The following is a 7074-nucleotide window of genomic DNA, read 5'->3' as shown; positions in this document are numbered from 1 at the left end:
GAGAAAATCAAGGAAGAAGAAAACGTAAATGTGTTTAGAAAGACCATCGCTATCCTTATATACTTAAGCATAGAGAAAATGATTAGTGAAAAAATTAGATAATTCCACGAACACTTTTGGTTCTCGTGATTAAGTGCACTTAACATAATTTAAGTCTTATCATCTATAGTAGTCTAGTTTCTTTCTAACTAAATCTCAACTTAACTAACTAAATTGTTATTTTGAAATAATAAAAAAAATATAAACAACTACGAACTTAACGAGTTCACCCAAAGCATTTGGGTTGGGCGGATACTTAACAAAAGAGTCCGCCAAAACGCAGTACTCGCCAAAACTATGAGTTCGCCAAATGGCACAATACACATAATTATATGCTTAGCCACAACAAACATTTTACTTATTCATATCTATCATTATTTTACCAACTATATGCCAAATAGTAACCAAATATAGAGACTACGTCGGACGAGCTGTTACACAAACCCTCAAAGTGAACTTCATTGATTCAAGATTAAGTCTCGAAGACCTTTGAATCCAAATTAATTCAAATTGTCAAGCAATCAACTCTCCAAACCCTTTTTCAAGATCAAGTCTCAAAAACATTGAAGCAACCCACTACCATCCACGATTAAGTCTATACGACCCTTGTATTGAAGCTTTATTGAAGAAAAAAATCAAAAGATTTATTCATTGAAAGAGATTCTTTTCATTACCAAAGAAAATCTCCAAAGCAAAAACACGACCTTGACCTGGGGGGATCAAATCACTCTTCATAGAGAAAAGCCAAGGCCATAATAGGATGTTGTAACTATCGATGCTCGAAACACCTCAAAGGGGTGTCATTTGCTCTTGTCCACCATTACATGATCTAGCTTTAAAGCCACTTGTTAAAACTAAAATAAGTTCGATGTAAACTTAATAAACTAAGGTCTATGATATTAGATCATCAAAAATAATATACTAGATGTAGAAGCGCGTACTTGATTCGATTGGTGTGTTGAAACTTATAAGTCTTGTGGTTTTGATCTTTCAAATTAGCACACAAGTTTTTTCCGAGAATGAGACTCTCATTTTTTTAAAGATGAATCATAAGAAAAGTTACATTACATGTAGTTTGGAAACCATAAATCTTATAGGTAACTACACATTTAGCTTTATTTATAATATTTCATCATCGATTAGGAATTAGCTACTAGAGTATTTATAAATATTCAACCACTACAGGAAAATAGGGCTTTAGCGGCGTTTTTAGCGGCGTTTTATCAAAAAACGCCGCAAAAATTGTAAAACACAGAGCAATAGCGGCGTTTCTTGTTAAAATGCCGCTAAAAACAGAGCAATAGAGGCGTTTTCGGTAAAACGCCGCTAAAAACTGGAGAAATAGCGGTGCTTTCGGTAAAACGCCGCTAAAAACCGGAGAAATAGCGGCGCTTTCGGTAAAACGCCGCTAAAAACCGGAGCAATAGCGGCGCTTTCGGTAAAACGCCGCTAAAAACCGGAGCATTAGCGGCGCTTTCGGTAAAACGCCGCTAAAAACCGGAGAAATAGCGGCGCTTTCGGTAAAACGCCGCGAAAAACCGGAGCATTAGCGGCGCTTTCGATAAAACGCCGCTAAAAGTCATATAACCCCTAAAACCCTAAACCTTAAAAAAACATAAATACTAATCTATAACCCCTAAAATACTAAACCCCTAAACACTAAAATATAACCTCTAAAACTTTAAACCCCAAAAAACATCATGTAGATGTTGTATGTTAAATATTTTCTTATATAATTGTAAAAGAGATGGTATTAATTTTAAAATATTGAATTAATTATCATTATAGTTTAGGGTTTTACGATTTAGGGCATATGGTTAAGGGTTTAAGGTTTATGAGTTACTATTTTAAGTTTTATGAATTATTGGGTTTAGGGATTATGGTTTAAGGGTTGGGGGTTGGGGTTAGGGGTTAGGGGTCTAGGATTAAGAGTTTATATTTTAAGATTTAAGGTTTATGGGTTAGGGGTTAAGGGTTAGGAGTTTAGGGTTTAGTTAATTAGTGTTTTAATTTATATGATAAATATTTTCTTATATAATTGTAAAAGAGATAATATTAATTTAAAAATATTGAATCAATTAATCATTATAGTTTAGGGTTTACGATTTAAGGTATATGGTTAAGGGTTTAAGGTTTATGAACTACTATTTTAAGGTTTATGTATTATGGTTTAAGGGTTGGGGCTTAAGGTTAAGGGTTATGGGTTATGGGTTTAGGGTTAATGATTTATATTTTAAGATTTTAGGGTTTAGAGTTTAAGGATTAAAGGTTTAGATTAATTAGTGTTTTTAATTTATATATTAAATAATTTCTTATATAATTGTAAAGAGATCATTTTAATTTTAATATCTTAAAATTATGATTATAGTTTAAATTATTTAAGAGATAATAGATATACTTTATATATATTAAATGGTTTTGGATTTAAGGTTTACTTGATATTTGTTAAATGATATATGAAATTTTATACAACCAATTAATGCTTTTATTTTAAAAATATTTAATCTAAACCATTTGATATATTTAAATATTAGATTTAAAAAAACATTGATAAATAAATAAAAAATTGATAATAAATAAAAACATTGATAACAAATAAAAATGAAATACAAAAATAAAAATGAAATATGGGTTTATGGATTATGGGTTTAGGGATTATGATTTATGGTTTAAGGGTTGGGTTTAAGGCTTAGGGGTAGGGGTTAAGTGTTAGGTTTTTAGGGTTTATAGATTATGCTTATGATTTAGGGTTTAGATTAATTAGTGTTTTTTAATTTATATATTAAATAATTTTTTATATAATTGTAAAAGATATAATATTAATTTTAATATATTAAAATTATGACTATCGTTTAAATTATTTAAGAGATAATAGATAAATTTTATAAATATTAAATGATTTAGGATTTAAGGTTTACTTAAGATTAATTTGTTAAATGATGAAATTTTAAACAATCAATTAATGCTTTTATATTTTAAAATATTTAATCTAAACCATTTCATATATTGGGTATATGATTGATTATTTTGAATTTTAAAATATTTAATCAATTAAAATACTATTATTTAAAATAATTATAAAGTTTTTATTATTTAAAATTTAAAATTTTATCTAATTCTTTTAAATATTACTTAAAATTTTAAAAATATTTATTTAAAATTGAAATGAAAGAGATAATAATTTAATATAAAAATTATAAAAAGTCAAATATTAGTGGCGTTTATGGTAAAAACGCCAAAAAAGTAACAATAGCGGCGTTTATTATAAAAACGCCACAAAAAAATCAATTTATTATAAAGAAAACGGCGTCGTTTTGATATAAATGCCACTCATTTTTTGTTTTGATTGAAAAGACGCTGTTTTATTTCTCTCTCCCCCCCCCCATTTTCTCTTCTTTCTCGATTCCCTTTTCTTTCTCAGCCATTCTCGGTTCCTCTATTTCTCTCCCCCGATTCCCTTTTCTTTCCCAATTTCCTTTTTTTTCTCAATCTTTCTCAATATTTTATACCCGAAAATCCTCTCAACCTGTTGTTTTATTTTATTTCTCAGTCTGTTCTTTAATTTCCCGAAATCCTAAACACCCGCTTCGATGCCTAGCCACTCTACCCAAAGAAATGAACTCGCTTTTAGCAAATATGTGAGGTTTTGATCTTTTTGTTTGGGTTTGTTGAAATTTACTTCCTTTAATTTTCAATCATCTTAAAATTTTAGAAATTTTAATTTGGGTTTCTTATTTTCTATTTTATTAGTTTTCAATCGTCTTAGAAATTTTTGATTTTTTTGTTTGGGTTTCTTATTTCTATTATATTAGTTTTCTAGTTTCTGCTATAGCTTCAATTTGTTGGTGCAATTCTATGTGATGCGGTCATTGTTTATGTTCCTTTTTCTTTTTTATCTTGTATGTTCTATGCCTAAAGTAATATCAATCGCTTTTCTGTGAAATGTCTTAATTATTCTAATTTTACCTTTGTTCTATCTTTCCTGAATCTCTAGGTTTAAAAAGAACAACAACAACAAAATTCTTTCCTTAGTTCATTTAATTGCTCGAAGGATACATACAAGAATCCATTTTTTTTTCATTGAAGCCATTGTCCTATTCTTTTTTTTTTCATTGAAGGTTCCCATCTCAGTGTTTTATGCTGCTTATTGTTGCCTGCTGTACAACTTCTTGTTGGAATTAGTCATCCCTCTTGGGCATCTTTACCATTTTTTATTTGTAGTAGTATTGGACTTGTTGATTGGTCTTTAACAAGCAACTTTCTTGGCCTTTTCAAGCAAGCATCTTATAATTCCTATGGCTAGAGATGAGATTACGATTACAGTTTGTTAGCATTTAGTGTTATCTGGTTTACTGATTGATTTATATTTTTGGTCTGGTTTCAAAGATCTTGGCGGTACCTTTTGTTGTATGCTGCTTGAACATTGTCTTACTCTACATATACCAACTCCCTGTCGAGTATTCTGGGATCTTTAAGTGGCTAGCTGATTTTCTTGGACTCTATAGGATATAAGCATTTTGAATTTATGCACAAAAACTTTACAAAAGTGTGTGTCGAGGTAGGGTTGTCCGGGTCGTATGCCACTATGCCAATGGTTAATTGACATACCGAGTGTGTTAGTACTCTATAGTTCTTGGGTTTCGGAACCATATTTAATATATAAGACATAGGGCCATTTTGCTGCATTGATAGTACCTTTAATCGGTGGAGTTAGGCTGCACATGTCCATCTCGCATACATGCCCTGGTTCTTTTGATGTAATTTTCTAGGTCAGTATCCATAATTTTGTGTGTATCATCTGTTGTTTGGTCTTCAATAAGTTTTTACTTGCATTTTCAAGCATGAATGTTCATGTCACTATACCATTTCTTTGAAAGGATGATTACCTTCGTGTTCTCGTATTGATTGTGAAGAATTCAAATCAATAAGCAAGTAATTGTAGTATTTTTATTTTTATTTTTGTATTTGTATTTCTTTACTCTTTCATTACTATTCTTTGAGAAACTTTTAGTCAATCATTTGATGTTGATATTCATTTGCGCTTTTCGGTCATATCCACTTCAATCATATACTGGTTATTATGCTATGATACTAAAGGTCGATGAAGAAGAATTTGGTGGTCATGCAACCCTTCTCCAAGAAGGCCTTTTGCTTCAATAACTCTCTTTCGGTACTCAAACAATTTTTGATTATTTCTTTCAGATTCAAATGCCGATGATGTGCAACTTTCCTATGTTTATAGCTAACTAAACCCTCTTCTTTTTTTCATTCAGTTGGCGTGGGTTCTAGTATACACCTGGCCCACTTTTGATATACTTTTGTATCATCAACTTTTGTGTCCTGTGTTTCAACAACACATATCAAGGATTCGATTCCATTAGGCAGAGGAACCATTCATTATTCCCGAAAACAATTAGAAACTTTCTTACTTGGGAAAATGCCAATAGGTATTGCTTTTTACATTTCATTGTGCAAAAGATTCTGATTTTGCAGATCATAAACCTTTTTAAATGGTTTATATATGTTTGATTTCAGTGTTAGCTTATTGAGCCCACAGAATGAAGTAGTTTGTGGTACTTGATGCTAATCTAAAACACTGCTTTGCATTGCTTCAAATAATCTATTTCAAAGGAACTTTCTTGTTGATACCATAGCAATGCTAAATTTGTTTGTGGTTTTGGCAGCTTGAATGTTCTTTTACATGAAAAAAAGGGTGGATTTCTAGTAGATGTGCCGATTTTTACTTGGAGGATGGTAGTGGGTTGGGTATCTCGCAATATTCTTGTAAAATATATGAAGTAATATATATGAAGTAAAATTATATTGTATACTAAATATGGTACATATACTTTAATTCCTTGTGTTTTGACTTTTAGGATATAGTTCCATGTGTCTATATTAGTGAATTAATGTTGTATATGTTTCGCCATCGCTTCTGCTCCTCCTGCAACTATTGGTTCAACTGAAGTCGCCATTTAATCGTCAATTAATATTTGGTACTGATATAGATAAAGTTTTCATATTTGCTTAAACTGAAATATATTTGGTGCTACTCTTATAATCTTACATGTGTCTCATTAGTGAATTAATGTTATATGTATTTCGCCATCGCTTCCTGCTCCTCCTGCAGCTATTGGTTTAATCAAGTCGCTATTTAATCTTCAATTAATATTTGGTACTGATATAGATAAAGTTTTTATATTTGCTTAAACTGAAATATATTTGGTGCTACTCTTATAATCTTACATCTGTTCTAGGTACTATCGAGCACCGAATTAATATTTGGTGCAACTAAATACACTACGACCATTGACATTTGTTCTAGGTAATGTATAGGTTTCGTTGCTAAATTTTTTCCTTATTTCTATTCATTTTCACTTTAAATTACTTAACAAATATTACTTTTTTGACTCCAGCCTCTGTTTGCTGGTGAGAGTGGAGTAGACCAGGTACGTTTTATTAAGGTACGTTTTATTTCAAAATTCTAATCAATTATAGTTTTATCATGATGATTTTCAAAAATTAATATTTTGGGGTTGCGATTTTGTAAAGATTTAATTGCTGGTTCTGTTTGGAGCAGAACTATTTTGTTACCAAATTAATTTTAAATATTTGGTTCAACTTAATTATTATTTGATTCAGCTTAAGTATGAATAAGTATGAAATAATTTTATTACCGTAGCTTGCTTGTCCATTAAAATTACAACAATGGATGACCTTCTCTCCAACCTTATTTTAAATATTTTAAAGATTCAAAGTATATAGGTCGGAAACCCGACGGGTTGCCTTATATCGAGCTGCAAGATATAATGGATCCTCCTAGGTGTAACAACGCCACGTATGATGAATCTTAAAAATTCAAAAGACTTGAAACAAGTTCTATTGAGCTCATTTACTATTGAATATTTATTTCCAATTTAGTTATAAAATTAAAAGACAATTCTTTTTATATTATTATATTCAAATTACTATTTTTTATATTAATAATGTTTGATTTTAATATTTAAATATTTTAAAGATTCAAAGTATATAGGT

This window comes from Gossypium arboreum, chromosome 6, assembly GCF_025698485.1.
Source record: "Gossypium arboreum isolate Shixiya-1 chromosome 6, ASM2569848v2, whole genome shotgun sequence".
Lineage (NCBI taxonomy): Eukaryota > Viridiplantae > Streptophyta > Magnoliopsida > Malvales > Malvaceae > Gossypium > Gossypium arboreum.
The sequence above is the reverse complement of the archived record's forward strand: the minus strand, read 5'-3'. Positions refer to the sequence as shown.